General features: G+C 44.2%; 2 protein-coding genes across 6 annotated transcripts in view; one reads left to right on the top strand and one right to left on the bottom strand.

Moving 5' to 3' along the window:
* The window catches only part of Fas3 (fasciclin 3), a 352,366-nt gene that overhangs the window by 82,622 nt on the left and 254,990 nt on the right, over nt 1-14,754 (bottom strand). The gene's annotated exons all lie outside the window — the stretch shown is intronic.
* Nucleotides 1-14,754, top strand: part of LOC143378974 (uncharacterized) — a 98,803-nt gene that overhangs the window by 77,487 nt on the left and 6,562 nt on the right. Inside the window, exon 2 of the transcript XR_013088398.1 lies at nt 2,469-2,884. The gene's annotated coding sequence lies outside the window, so the exon portion shown is untranslated. The remainder of the gene's footprint in view (nt 1-2,468; nt 2,885-14,754) is intronic.

Here is a 14,754-nt window from a genome sequence, read left to right on the forward strand (position 1 = left end):
GATTCCGCGTGGAAACGAACGCCGCGGGCCAAGGGATCCAAAATCGAGGAGCCCGGGGAGCTGGCTTGGATGGATTCTCGAAGCTGCTGCTTCGAGCTCACCGACCCTTTCACGATCCCCATCCCTTTGCGTGCCAGTTAACTGGCGATACCAGCCGATTTTCAAATTCCAGTGAGGTTCGCCCGCGACTCAGGGTGAGATCGTACGGATGAGATCGACGGATCGCGGCTTATGCGTTTGCAGCGTGAGCAGGGGATTACAAAGAATTGTAAAGCGGGAGAGAAGTGGGAGCATTATGCTATCTGAATGCAGGTTCATTGTGCTTCAAATCTATCTAACGTCCAAGCACACCGTGTCGTGACCGATTTTATTCTTCTCATTAAAAAGTTGTCGGTGAAGGAAAGAGTTGCAGTTTGCGGGCGACCCTTTCCTGGCAAGGAAACAGGGGGAAGAAAGGGGTAAGGAGAATGACGAGCAGAGGAGCGCGTGGAGCGTTGAAGTGCCATTATCCGTTTAATCGCCATCGTATGCGCATTCACGAGCCCCGTGTGTTATTACGCGGCCCCGTGATTAGAAACGCGAACAAAACGCGCGCGTATCGCGCGACCCTTTTCCTCTCGTTCTTTGGCCCGTGGATAACGAGTCGGGTGGCGCGGAAACGAATGGCACGAATATTTCACGGTGACACAGTTCCAGGGACGAGACGCGACGAATAAAACCGCCCCGCGGTGACGTACGATTGCATTAATCTCGCGGCTCGTGCGTAAATATGCACGCGCGCCGCCTCGATGCTTCGCTGGGGTATCGATAAAAGGGAAGGGCTTGAATGTGTTTTCTGCGCGTGAATAAATTCTCCTCCGAGCCGAGAAGGTGCTGATGGCTCTGTAGGGCAGGACGACGGCGACTCTCAACCCGTTTTTCAGGGTAAAGGAAGCCTGGAGTATTTCAGCCCTCGTCCTACCTTCGTCGCACTCCGGGGCATCGTTAGCAGGAGAAGTCGGATTTTCTAATGATTTCTTGAGTGAGCGATAGTCGTCTCTTCTGTATCGAGTGTCATTGTGAATTTTTGGTGTGTTGGTTGCAAGTTTCATGGGAAAAGAGAAGTATAAAGTGTCCTAGAATCAGAATTGGGCGTTATCCGAATAATTCGAATAAGAATTGCGAATAAAATGAAGTTATTCGAGAATAGCGAATATTTTTTTATTCGAGATAAAAATTTGTGTATAAATTTTAGGCTTTATGTTTCTCCAAATTTATAGTTGTAATTTGTAGTAATTTGTAATTTCTGTGTGATTTAACTTTTTTTGAGTATTGCTCTTGTGGGGGAACTACAATTTTTTTTATAGAAGGAGATGATTTTCTTTAATGGAGATTTTTGAGAAGAAGGGACGTGGAGGTCCTCCATATTGAAATCTACAGTTCGCATCTAGTTTTATACCATTCTTCGGTTTTCTTTAAACTTTGAGATTTGCTCAAATACACCTTTTATTTCCATGAAAATTATTGGTCAAGTAAATCAGGCGAATCTAACGAAATTTTGAGAACGCAGATAACGCAACACTTTCAATAAAATCTCCAGCTTCTTGTGAATGAAAGTGGAAAGACGAAAGCATTTCTATCTTTACGTGACGCAATTCGCAAAGAATGATCGTAAAAAATCGTGGACTCTGGACGCAAAGTACTTGGTATGTAGAAACGCAAACTAGACCGACAAACAGCCGGATTTAGCGATGCAACGGCGGCGTCCACATAATTTATTAATTACGTTCAAGCCCGGGACAAATTTGCCCGGGCGAAATTAGCGCTAGTCAAATTCGAGATACGCGGACAAACGAACGGAACGAGCGAGCAGTAAACACAAACAACGACACATATGATCGACGAATGAATCGAAATGTTAACTGAAATTTACTACGTAACGTTCCACCTTTACCGTACGATAACAAGCAGCAATGGTGCTCCGAAATTACCGCTGTAATTTTAATGTAAATCGTTGAAATGTATTTATTATTCGCCGGTGTTCCGTTTCGAAGCAACAGTTCCCCGCGTCCCATTGATCCTTATGACTTCGCCGTTTTATCAACAAGCCAAATTACACACCGGCGAAATAACTTTGATCAAAAGAGTAAATTGCGAGGTGCATAAATTACAATTAACAGTTGTTTTCAATTAAGATCTCCACTTGTAGTTATTATCTTCGAAAATTCAGATGGAAATGTAATGGACACCTACGATTGTAATTTGCGGGCTTTAAACTCTAATTGACAAATAATTATTGCAACGCAACCGTAGCTTTAACACAACATTAATTAAGGTTATAATTTCACTCGGGGATTCTACGACAAAAAAATCTGTTACAGACAAATCTGAGTGTACCCAGGATTGTGATGCGACGAATAAAAACATTTATCTGCGAAACGTCGGGGTTTGATCAACTACCTTGTGGTGTGTGGCATTTATTTTTACAGTCGATGGAGACCGAACGTCGCTCACCAAAACAAATCTTGATATCGCCAACGCTGGTGGCGTGCAAAAAAAAAAAAGAATCCTGATCCGTTTACGGGTGGGGAAAATCGCGGCGTGACAACGAGGGAAAAATGGGGCGTGGAGACCGATTTTTACGGAATATCCTGGCCCGAAATGATCCTCGACAATGGGCGCTCGAGCAAACTCGCGGCGAGCGACTTTCTGGGATTTTCGAAGCTCCGATGAATGCCTGAACAGGACACGCAGAGTCTGTTCGTTTCCTCGTGCAAAAGTGGATAGAATCGATATGCTGGGAATTTTTTTTAGGAGATTTCAATGGAATTGTGAACGAAGACACATGTCTTTAGACTGCTTGCTAAATAGTTGCATGGTTCTACTGTCGAAGACGCCTTTATTTGTAAGTTAAAGAATCGATACGAAATGTAATAAAAATGTCCAGTTGTTACGTGCAGTTGATTATTATTTCAGTGGCATAGACCCCTTCCTGGGCTCCTTGACTTCGGTAAGAACGGTACTATATAGGCACGTAACTAACTTACACGGAGGTACTCAGGACTTAGTATTTTATTTTTCCCATAAGTTTAGTTTAGTTTGCTTTTTTAGCTACTTATTATTGGCTAAATTATTGTACAGCCTCTGTAATTAATACTTGGCTTTATCTTTTGTAAATCATGGGGATTTCCCGTATAATTAATAATACTAATAATAATAATAATAATAATAATAATAATAATAATAATAATAATAGTAATAATAATTATTATTATTCTTCGACGTATCTGTGTTTTCATACATAATGGTTGCTATTGAATTAAGGGAAGACTACGTCAAGTATTGTACCATTGAAATGTCAGTAAGTGCCTTAATTTTAACTGCTGACTTCTTACCCAAAATGGTAATTGAAAGTAGCATTTTATGACTGTGCGCGATCAATTAAAAATGGCACTCTGTGGCCATCAAAGCCAACAGAGAAGGCTCTCGAAATTCCCCCGCCTAGAAGGAAAACACGCGTGACGTTGAGCCAGGTTCGATTGAATTTTTGGGGAAGCGGCTCATTAAATCGTAAACGTACACTGCCGAGATAATTTATTATTGATCAGTGAATCGGCTCGATTGGAATTTCCGCGCGAGCGACAACACCGCGCGCATTCGATCCTCGGCTGCTGGAAGTGCGACGCGAAGGATTGTTAATTTAAACAGCGGTATAAACGGTGTCGTTGAAATTTTCAATACGTGTCGTAATGCGTCTGCGTGGGTGCATTTAAATTTCAACAAACTCCCATGGAATAATTAACTCCGGCCAGACGCGTCAATAAAGAATGGCCGCGGCTGTAATTAACAATATGGTAGAGCGTCGGCTTCACAAAAATAATCAGCCCAGCTTCGGTTGTGCACCGCAATTATCGATCACAAACGTTAACGAATAACCACCCACGCGGTCCCACGAAACACGATTCCGCCCGAATAAAATGCACGCACGGATTGAAATCGCCATCGCAGTTAGACTGGGGAATTTATATGAAATGTAAAATGAGAAAACTGCATTCTCGAAAATCGACTCTGCTCGAATGAATAAAAGAGATATTTTGAAATTGTTAAGGGGGTATTATTCTACCGAAAAATTCCATTTTCTTTTTTTTTTTTGATTTTCTAATAGTTTAGGGTCTCGAAAATATGTCTCTAAAATATTAACGAAGAACCGAAATATCCAACTATTATCTGTTTCGGTTACGGTTCCTATTTCCCTCCTCATATCGGTTCCATAACCGCTATTTGTTTGGTTGTATATCGGTTCCGAAACGGCTTCAGAATCAATTCTTGTATCGACTTTTCCCTAATTGATATCATTCATTATTGTATCCTTATTGAAATCCTCATAGAAACAGGAGAAACTGTTAACTTCCTATTCTTAATAATACAGTGTGTGCGAGTGTAAAAAATATGTGGCTGATTTATTTATTTCAACGCTTTATTAGAAATCAATAATACATATGTATAAATGTTTCTCCTTTTTCTATAACTAATGTTATCAATTAGGAAAAAGTCGATACAAGAATTGATTCTAGAACCGTTTCGGAACCAATATAGAACCGAAAGAATAACGGTTATGGAACCGATATGAGAAAGGAAATAGGAACCGTAGCCGAAGCAGATAATAGTTGGAAATTTCGGCTGTTCATAACAGTTATTAATAATAGAGGTTCTTCATAACCGTTTGGAGAACCGAAATCGATATTATAACAGTTTTCAAGCCCTGGTTTGCACCCAGTTGCTGCTCCTTTTTCGTCGCCCGCCGTGCTTAGAATTCTCATTCTCGCGAATCTTTCGATATCACCACCCCGATGCGAGCTACGCAATCGCGCGGGAAAAGTCGCCAATGGGAACCTCGTCGAAGCCAGTGACGAAGTCGTGACGGAAGTTCAATTGACTGTCACGATACACGATGGAGGCCGTAGGAGCGACAAATTACTGCGGAACAATCGCGTTCGTCTGGTTGTCGACCATTACCGCGCTGGCTGGATTTATGGGAAGGAAATGAGCGCTCGGAGCGACGACGTCTCCGTCACTCCGGCCATGAAAAAGAGTAGCGAAGGTGGAAACGAAGGAGCTGCTTGGAAGGGGTCGGAGGAATAAAACGAGAGAGCGAAAAAAAAAAGAAAGACGAAGGAAATCCACAATACGCGCGTAACAAACTATGCCCGGGGTTCATCTTGGCTCTGCATGGAAGCGTTCTATGGGCAGGCGGGGTCTCGTCGTTTTCAGGCCTGCTTCTCCGCCGAGCCCTCGAAAAGAAGTGGAAAAAAGGGGGATGGGAATACATTCATCGTTTCCCCTGGGCTGTCGAGAAGAAAGCGAACGCCTCGATTTCGCTGCGAGATCTTCGAACGAAACCGTCCGCGCATCGCGGACCTTCTTCTTCCAGCGTTTTGTTCGCGGAGCTTGCTTGGATTTCTCTAAAACGAGGCGGTGTTTTAATCCCGAGGATCGATGAAATAATCGCGTGTAGCGACGCGAACTGCAGATTGGAATTGGCAAGTTGAAGTGGCTGAAATATATCGTCCCAGAAAACACTTGGAACTCCGGGATTGAAATTTATTCGACTTGGATGGGAAAAAAGCTCGGCCCTGGCACGATCAATTTTTAATTCGCCTCCGTTACGCCAGGATTAATTCGATTTCGTCAGTCGAAATTAGAGTTTGCGGAGCGCGCGTGTACGGTTAATGACTGAAAACGTTCAACGGGAACGGGGAATAGAGGGGAAAAAAAAAGAGTTTTATCCTTCCCAGAGGATTCACCTGCGCACTATTCCGCCGTAACGGGAACTCCATTATCCGAACAAGTTCCCAGCGAGTCCATATATTTCTCCGACACACTTCAAATTTTGAAAAGAGAAAATACGTGGTGCACGCTGATAAAGTCTCTCTGAATATTGAGGGGAAAGGTGCTAGTGGAAATTGTAGTAAAAATCGAAAAGTGATTTGCAAAATTCGATCTCTCATCTTCCCTTCATAATGCGAAATTAAACAAGTTAAACAATTCTCCAAAAGTAGTGGAGAGCGGGGACAAGCGTAACGGCGTCATGAAAGTAACACACCTTCTCCCCTCTTCCACAAACATTTCCAAAACAATTGTTTTACACTGTAACATATGTATAGTGTCTCTTTTATTGTACTGAATGACGCTGAGCAGTAACACAAATTGTATACTGCGGGCAAGCTAAAATTATTATTTAGATCATTCAGGTAAGTTTCTTCTATTTTGTTTTTTTTGTTAATATTCTTAGTTAAACTATAGATATTAAACCAATTATTTGCTAGAGCGTTCTTAGATAATGTCTTTAGAAGTTCCTGTACTTGATTTCAACAAGTCTTGTATAGTTTGTATGTTATAACAGTTCTATTCTGAAAAACATGGCTGGGGACAAAAGTAACACGTCACTATGGGGATGAAAGTAACATGTTACTTGGGCGAGAAAAATAGCATACAGGATAGGAATTCTTCAGATGATAATGATTGTCTATGTCTGGTTTGTTTGGACCCTTTCAGTGAAAGCTGTTCGAGAGAGAAGTGGATCACTGTCTAGATTTTAAGGGTTAGTCCAACGCAAACTGGACCATGGGTGATCTTCACTACGTATGTCATAATTTTAATTCGGTGTATGTAAAATTGAATACTATCATTGAACTAAATACACAGTACCAAAGAAATGTCCAAAGCTGGTTATGCTTTCTACCTTTCGTTATTTAAAATTTTTTTATTTTATTGTTACTTAAAATATGTGTATTTAAATGTTTTTTTCTATCGTTTTTTTTATAATAAAAAATCCTATTTTGCGTTGGAAGAAGTGTTTTACTCCTCCTCAAAATAATTAGTGTTACTTTCGCCCCCACCGTATGTTACTTTCGTCCTACCCCTGCAGGATAAAAGTAACAATGACAGTCACTGCGGAAAACTGCCACTACTCTGACTACTTATCACGTAAGGCTGAATCTGGGCTCAAATAGACCAGGAAACATACTGTCTTAAGGCATAATTGTCATTTTCATATCTATAAAAAGTAATTGTAGGCTAGGCCAAATGTAAAAAAATGTTACTTTTGTCCCCGCTTCTCCCCTAACTCAGCGCAGGTGTAGCAAACATTTCAACGAGTGATTCTGTGCCGAACTGCGAAGCACTCTTAGAATTGGAGTGGCCAAGTCTAATTCAATGCCTTAAACGATTCAATTCGCCGTGGAAAGAGCTATGCAACGTTTAATGGAGGCAAAGAGAGGAGGATCGTTTCGCGGAACAGGCAAAAGTTGAAAGCGCGTGTGCACACACGTGGGAGTAGGTATCAGCAGCTCGGCGCGCTGCAGGATGCACACACGGTATCTCTCTATCACGTGTAGAATCGAATGAAGCGGAAAGCCCGGTGCAAGTGCTCGAACACAGGATCCAGCCCGGTATCCGTGGTTTTCGGATCATTTGCGCGACGGTGCTGGATGAATCCGCCTCGATGATGTGCATTACGATAGAAAATCGGCGGAATCTGCGCTCGTTGCGCGTTGTCCATCAAAATGTTCCAACGCCGTGCGGTCCGTTTCGCACCCGTAACCAGAAAACGCCTCGGGAATGCTTTCGCGCAGTTATATACCGCGTTTCGATTCAAACGTACCATAACTAAAAGCGACCAGCAGTGCTCGATTGGAAAATCGAGTTTCAAACTAGCAGGATAGATTCGCGCCCGATCCAGCGCTAAGAACAGAAATATTTTGCAACTGTGTTCATACAGGGGCCATTTAATCAAACTAGGCAAGCTGGCGCAGACAAGGATTCACCATTTGGACGAGGTAGATCTGATCAAGATCTCGTCAACGGCGACCAATTTTTCCATCGAAATATACCCACTTGCCAATTTGTCAGCGAGGGAACGAAGAGCATCGGGGGACGTTTACGAAATCGTAAAATGCGGTGAGCGCAGATTGCACATTTATAGAGGCAGTAAAACGTCAGAGGTCGTCGTCGCGTTACAAAAACCTTAACAGCGATAGGTGTAACGGGAAATATTTATTTTATCGTCACCCCGTAAATTCCCTGGCCCCCGGCCCCCAATTTTCTCCGGCCGCTGTATCGTATACCTATCGGGAGTACTTCTGACCGAAGCCCACATCCGAATACGGCGCCCATATCGGTATCAGCGGTTTTCCTGCCATTTACGCGACGACAGTTGATGAATCTGTATTGGTGGCGGGCCCGCCGCTCGACAACCCGCAGTTTCCCCAATTTCAATCCGCGCCGTTCCGCAATAAACCCCCATCGTTTTTCAAGAGTGCCCGCCGTGGCGTTTACGCAGCCCCGTATATAACGATCACCGCCATGGCCAAGCTGGTAACCGTGAGAAATATATCCGCGCTGACTGCACGCGGAAAGGCCAGGCTGACATTACACCGGCCCGCGCTGCCAGGAGCTACGTCGATTCAAGCGGGGACGAATCTTTAGAATCATTCACGCGGTTACGTAATACGCCCTTAAGAGGAATGTCCCTCCAGGGCTTGAAACAGTCCTCTATTTTCCTCGAGAATATAGCTGGCACTCATACTGAAGATTGCTGTTTTCAAACTACTGAATTTCACTTCCATAAGCTTCGCAAATTAATCTCCTAAATGAGAAAAGTTAAGGAGCATATATATATATATATACATCCTTCCCGTAAACCCATAAAGAAAACTGTCCCCGGCGATCCCTCAACAGAGACGCCAAAGGAGCCTGAAGTTAGAACCTCGTTTGATCCCAAGTGGCTCGAATTAAAAGATAAAAGAGAGCTGGACCAAGGGATGGGGCGGAGGGTGGCGCGGGTTTACCGCAATGCATATGCGGTAAATCAGTGCAGATGAGCAGATATACACGCACACCGGCGGCCAGTGGCCATCGGGCATCGTTGGGGTGGAAAAGGGCGGGTGTGGGTGCATTGGGGCGCACGTTGACCGATAGTAGGACAGAGGAGGGTCGACGGATGCTACAACGTACCGTACACAGATTATATACGCGTTTGCATACATGAAACCCATGTACGCGCTCCCGATGGTCCTGCCTGTGCCTGGCTTATATCACTGTTGCCGTTCGATCAGCCGCCGGTCCTCGCGCCGACCTATACTACTGCCGCCGTTGGCCGAAACGTTTCCACGAGCTTCTCTCTGTATGTACAAGCCGCCTCTTTCCATCGTGGCGTGCATCGAAGGCTTATCGAGTAATTTGCCCGGTTGCTAAATGCATGGGCAGTGCTGTCGGGCGAAATTAGTATTCTTCGTCGACTGTTTCGAGTCGTTGGACGAGGCGAGTAGAAACGCCCGGCACGTGATCGGACATAAGTTTCAGCTTCGACGTTGCGCTTCAGCTTGGAAATAATAATTTACCTGCTGCACCACTATGTAGTACCGAACAGAGTATTATTTCGGAGAATTCGTTGATTTCTACTCGGAACAAGAGCGAGAGCACTTCAACCCGCCTGACTAAGGGGAAGCAACGTTATCCTCGAACTTCATCGTCGAGGGCATGCTTCCTGAGGACAAGAATAATCATCGCGGGGACTGTGTTCCGTGGCTCCGGGTTTGCGTAGCTCCCGTTCCACGTTTACCGAACAACATGCTGCATAAAATTAATACGCCAGAAGTCGCTAATTCGACGAATTACAGCGATAACAAGGGGGCGAGAGGGGCACGGCGGCATGGGTATTTATGTCAGAACGCACGTAGCCGTGCACGCAGACGTCGCGGCCGCTGAATTAATAGTGCGTGTACATTACACGCGCGCACGCACACGTACACAGAGGAGCGCGCCGGCTATAAACTAAGTTGCTCCATAAACCGAGGCCGCGAATATGCATGAGAAAGGTGTGGCTCGCGTTGTTGCTGCACCCAGCAGGGTTGATTTCGGAAACGTTATAAGTCGGCCGCGAGTGCATCGTGCACGTTGCGTCGTCGCATTTGCAAAGCAAAGCACACACCAGCCTGCCGCGCGTTTCGACCTGTCCCAGCGAGATTAGCCGGCACTTTGTTGCCGTTTTAAGGAACTCCGCTCCCGCCACCCCCGCCCAGGGGCCTTCTTATGCAGGACTGAGGGATAATTCGCAGCGCGGCCTGAAAGTAAGACGACTCCTCGGGCGAAACCGAGCCAAGAGTGAGGTGTACAATTTTTTAAAGTGCACTGCACCCCCCGCTAGTGCATCAACTCGATTCTTGTTTTCGAAAAGTAAACCTTTCACCTGAGACTGCGCGCGTTCGAATGATATTCCCCGACCATTTCCAGTAACCCTCGGATCTCCGCCGTTCCGGCTTCTGGTCACCGCGTTCATTTTTAAATAACGTACAGCTATTGCACGGTACTTTGCAATATTAATCCTCGGGCAAAGTATTATTGGAGACCAGAGTTACTTTACCAGAGAGCACAATAACAAGCCATGAATATTTTAGTACTAATTCTTCGAGGAAGCACTATCGCAGGACAACAGCTTTATGCATGCTATATCCGATGGTTCTCGACTGCGACTGAATGTAAATTTTCCATCGGCCTCAAGGAGGGGACGAGCGTTATTTATGTGAAAACGGAGACGTCCGGAAACGGAATGGTAAAATACGTGGAAAGCTAACGGGCTCCCTGGTGTGCCACGTGAAAAAGTAAAGAGAGAACATTGGAAGCTGTCACAACAAAGGCACGCGAGGGACATCGACATTCGCTTGCACACGTTCTCATTAGCTATGGAAATTAATAAAGGGTCAATACCATAAAGTTGCAAACAAATATACAGGATGTCTCTGTGTTCGAAAAGAATCACGAACCGACGCACAGTGGTCTGTATCGATGGTCTAGCGGGACAAAAGTCCAAAATCATGAGCATCCAAAATGAATCGTGGTCATACAAGCTACTGAGTCAGAGGTATCGGAATGATATGGTATGCAACTTTATACGTTTTTCATTAAAGTAACGATCGGTGAAACGTACGTGAATCGGCCGCTTAGTAACCGCTTGTTAATGTGCGTCAGTATCAGCTATATATCAGAAGTGCTCAATTGTACCGCGATTTAAATTGTTAGTATTTTCAATAATGGATTGCAGAGGTACAAGTAGTAAATCAAGCCTCAGCCATGAGTATTTTAATTTCCAACAAACAGAATTAAAATATAATAATAAAAATGATGGAATTTTTCAATAGCTTTCGTTGGGAAAGCTTTAGACATCCAGGAACCTCATTGAACCTGAAAATTGTTGTGCTGTTTAATTCTATTTGCTTTATACAGTACATATTCGCAAGTTATAGCTGCAAATATTTGCAACTCTACATAATTTTTATACGTAATTAAAATAATTCTATCTTCAAAAATGGCGATGTTAGGAGCTGAAATATGATATTCATTCTACATAACGTGGTGGTAAACAATTTTTCTCTACAAAACACAGTCCATATTGGCTTCCTACATTTTGAAAACCCCCAGAATACGAATTTTGGTTATAAAAGCCCCTTGGAGGCTGACGTGAAAGTTTTAAGGGTGGTAAAACCATGTGGATCATGTTTTTCAAATAAATAATAAACATTTCCGCTTAACTCATGATTTATCTACGACCTGCGACTTTTGTCCCGCTAGATTGTTATTGGACAGACCACTGTGCCACGGTCTAACATAAAACGTAACGGAAAAGGAGACAAACGCTCAGAGCTACCAGAGCTCCATCGCAAACAAGCGGATATAAAGAAGGAACGTCATCCACTATCTAAAGGAGTGTTTTTGGCCATTTTCAGGCTTTAAAGAAAGAGAAAGAGGGATGTGCTCGAAGGTTGAGAGTCTCGCACGGGAATCGATGCCGCCCCGCCAAACGGTCGGGACGCGACGCAATTTGTTTAGGTTAAGGGTTGACGAGATTCCGTAATGAATACAAAGTTGCCGTGGAGCCGTGGCGCGCATTCCGCAGCCAGAGGCTTCGGGGCTGGCGAAATTGGAAGAAAGAAATATTTACCTCGAAATTGGTACATCAGCCAGCCAGCCAGTTGGGTTTCGACGAACAGACGGGGCGGCCAGACTTTTCCAGGATAATATCTCAAAGACACTTTAAACAGGATTTGGCCGGGTTTCTTCCCGGTCGAATTAGCCGGCCGCGATCTCTCGCTGGCCGAAAAAGACCGAGGCAGATGCGCTAATATGAAGGGGGGGAAGGAAGCCGACGGAAGGCAGCCTCGTTATCGCTTTCCAAGCTTCTCCGGGAAATTTGTTTCCTCCCTCCTACTCTCCCGCCCAAGTCTCCGTCCATTCCATCTTCCAGGCAACCCCTCGCGCGTCAGTCCGAAGCAGGTTTCTGGTATTTTACGGCGTAACCCTTCGCGCTTGGAAAGCGTTCGTTAGACGGGCCCCGGGCATCTGGGAATTTCGGTGAAAAGAAGACTTGTCGATTGCGCGGAAGACGCTTTCAGCCGCTGGCCATTAGGCTAACGATTTTGGATGGCGCCACCACCGGGCTGAAGGCCGGAATTTCGGATTTTATGTGTTTAATCCATACTGCTACCCCTCGGCTCGACCACGAAATAATTTATTAAAAGCGTAATCTTTCTTGATACTTTTCCAGTCAAGCAGGGAACACCTCGCGTGACTCACCCCGCGTAGATATTTTATTATGTAGATATCTTGCTAGAACCCACAAAAGCATGTAGGGGAGACCGGGACTAAAAGTTTCGATTTCGATGAAACATAAAAAATGAGTGGAAAATAATGTAGTTATTCTCTTCACTATTGACTAATTTTTTGTTAAATTTATTATATTTTATGATTTTAAGCTTGTGCTTAATATGTTGTAATAGGTTTTTCATAAAAAGTAATTCATTTGTGATAGAAAAATATTTACTTATTTGGTGCGCGACTAATAGGTTCTTGCTTACAACCAGACGAATCGCTGTCGCGGACGCTATTAAAATGGGCGAGAGAGTGGCGTGATCAACTCACGCGGAAAAAATAATTTAAAGTAAAACGCTCTTTTCATTTTGAAGATAGAACCGTCGGAACTTTTAGCCCCGATCTCCCCTACACGTGTGTGTTGCATACGATTAACCCATTCAGTATTTATGTATTTAGGCAGCACGATGTGCAAGGAATGTTTATTTAACACCGCTATTTGTTTGCTATGAGCTATTCCGCGAAATTTTATCACCGAATGTGTGTCAATCGTGGGATCAAAGCGGGAAGAAAGATGCGACGATCGTTTTACTATGGAGAAAGTTGTAACGGGTATCAAAGAAGCGTGTAACTTGGTTCTCCTTTGATCAGCGTCCTGCAAGATCTGCCCACCCATCCGTTATAATACAGACTCAAGAAATTACGAACTAAGAGTCGATTGAAGTTTCAGATCGCTCGGATAGCTAGACAATCCCCGATAACAAAGCGTTTCCCTCGGACAAGTGAATAATCGTCGCCGGGTAATCGCTGATTTACGTGACAAGTTTATTGCCGCCCGCGAACTTGCTTTACAATCGCCTCGGGTTTATATCGACGCGCAACCTATATACACACCTCGACAAAGGATGGAGGGAAAGCCTGACAGATGAAGGGTAGCGATGGGATCGAGTCCGATATGAACCGGATCGGCTGGATCAATTCAATCTTATCTTCGATCGAATCCAGCGATACTCGTAAAAGTTAAATGTTTCCTTCGATTTACTCAGCGACGTACATGATATCGTAAAGTCGCTGTCATAAAACATAAATTCCATAAAACGCCAAGTGATTTCGTACATAGAATTCGAGGAAATACGGAAACGCTGAGCTTTATGAATTATACAGGACCGCGTTCGTGAAATTCGAACGTGAAATCAAATTGAATTCGACACGCAAGTACTGTGAGAATTCTCTTCCCAAATGATCTGCTGCATCGTTAAAAATTATGGAAACGAGCAACTCACAATATCCCCGCGTGGGCGTCTGTAAAGCTGGATGCAGGGTCGATAAGAAACGGTAAGGAACGACGCCTCGAAGAGGCTTCCGCTCGCAAGAAACCCGGGACATCCTCGACAACCTTTTCCTTGCTAACTTGCAGAGAGATGATGGAACGTCAATATCGTGCATTCTATCTGAAAATTTGCCTCGCGAAAATTCTCGACAAAAGGGGTTTCGAGGCTGCCGGATATAGAAATGCCTTTATTCCTTGCGGAAAACACTCGTTAAACGCATAATTACCCTCGGCTTTTTGCTCCGTGCCTGGCATAAGCCCTTCTGCGCTCCTTTCCCGGATTACTCAATATAATAGTGATCACGAGCATTCTCTGCTCCTATAACGCGTTATATCCGCGATTATTAGGAGAACACTATGGCCCTGATGCAATTAACGTCATCGGGCAATTATTCGCGATACGAAATTAACGAGAGCACGATATCCGCGCGGTCCTCATTGTCCCGGCGTAAATATAATAGGAATGGCGAACAAATAAACGGCAGCGGGCAGAGAGGGCTGTCGAATTTATATAATTCATTCATTTCGCGTATTGAGTTTATACATTACAATAACGCGCCAAAGCAATTGGCTCCTTGGTCATTATACTAAATTACGATAATCGTTTAAAAATCGATGTGTTTTACTAGTACAGGGGAGAGGTGGCAGGAATATCGCGCGAATTTGCAGGAAAGTGTCCCTGTTGCGCGAAGATAAATAAACATGATGGGAATTTAAGCTCGTACCATTAAGGGGTCATGCTCATTGTCAGTCAGAAGGCCGAAAAAGGGGTGGTCTTTGGAAATTTTTTACTTAAAAGC

The sequence above is a fragment of the Andrena cerasifolii genome, chromosome 2, assembly GCF_050908995.1.
Source record: "Andrena cerasifolii isolate SP2316 chromosome 2, iyAndCera1_principal, whole genome shotgun sequence".
Classification (NCBI taxonomy): Eukaryota; Metazoa; Arthropoda; class Insecta; order Hymenoptera; family Andrenidae; genus Andrena; species Andrena cerasifolii.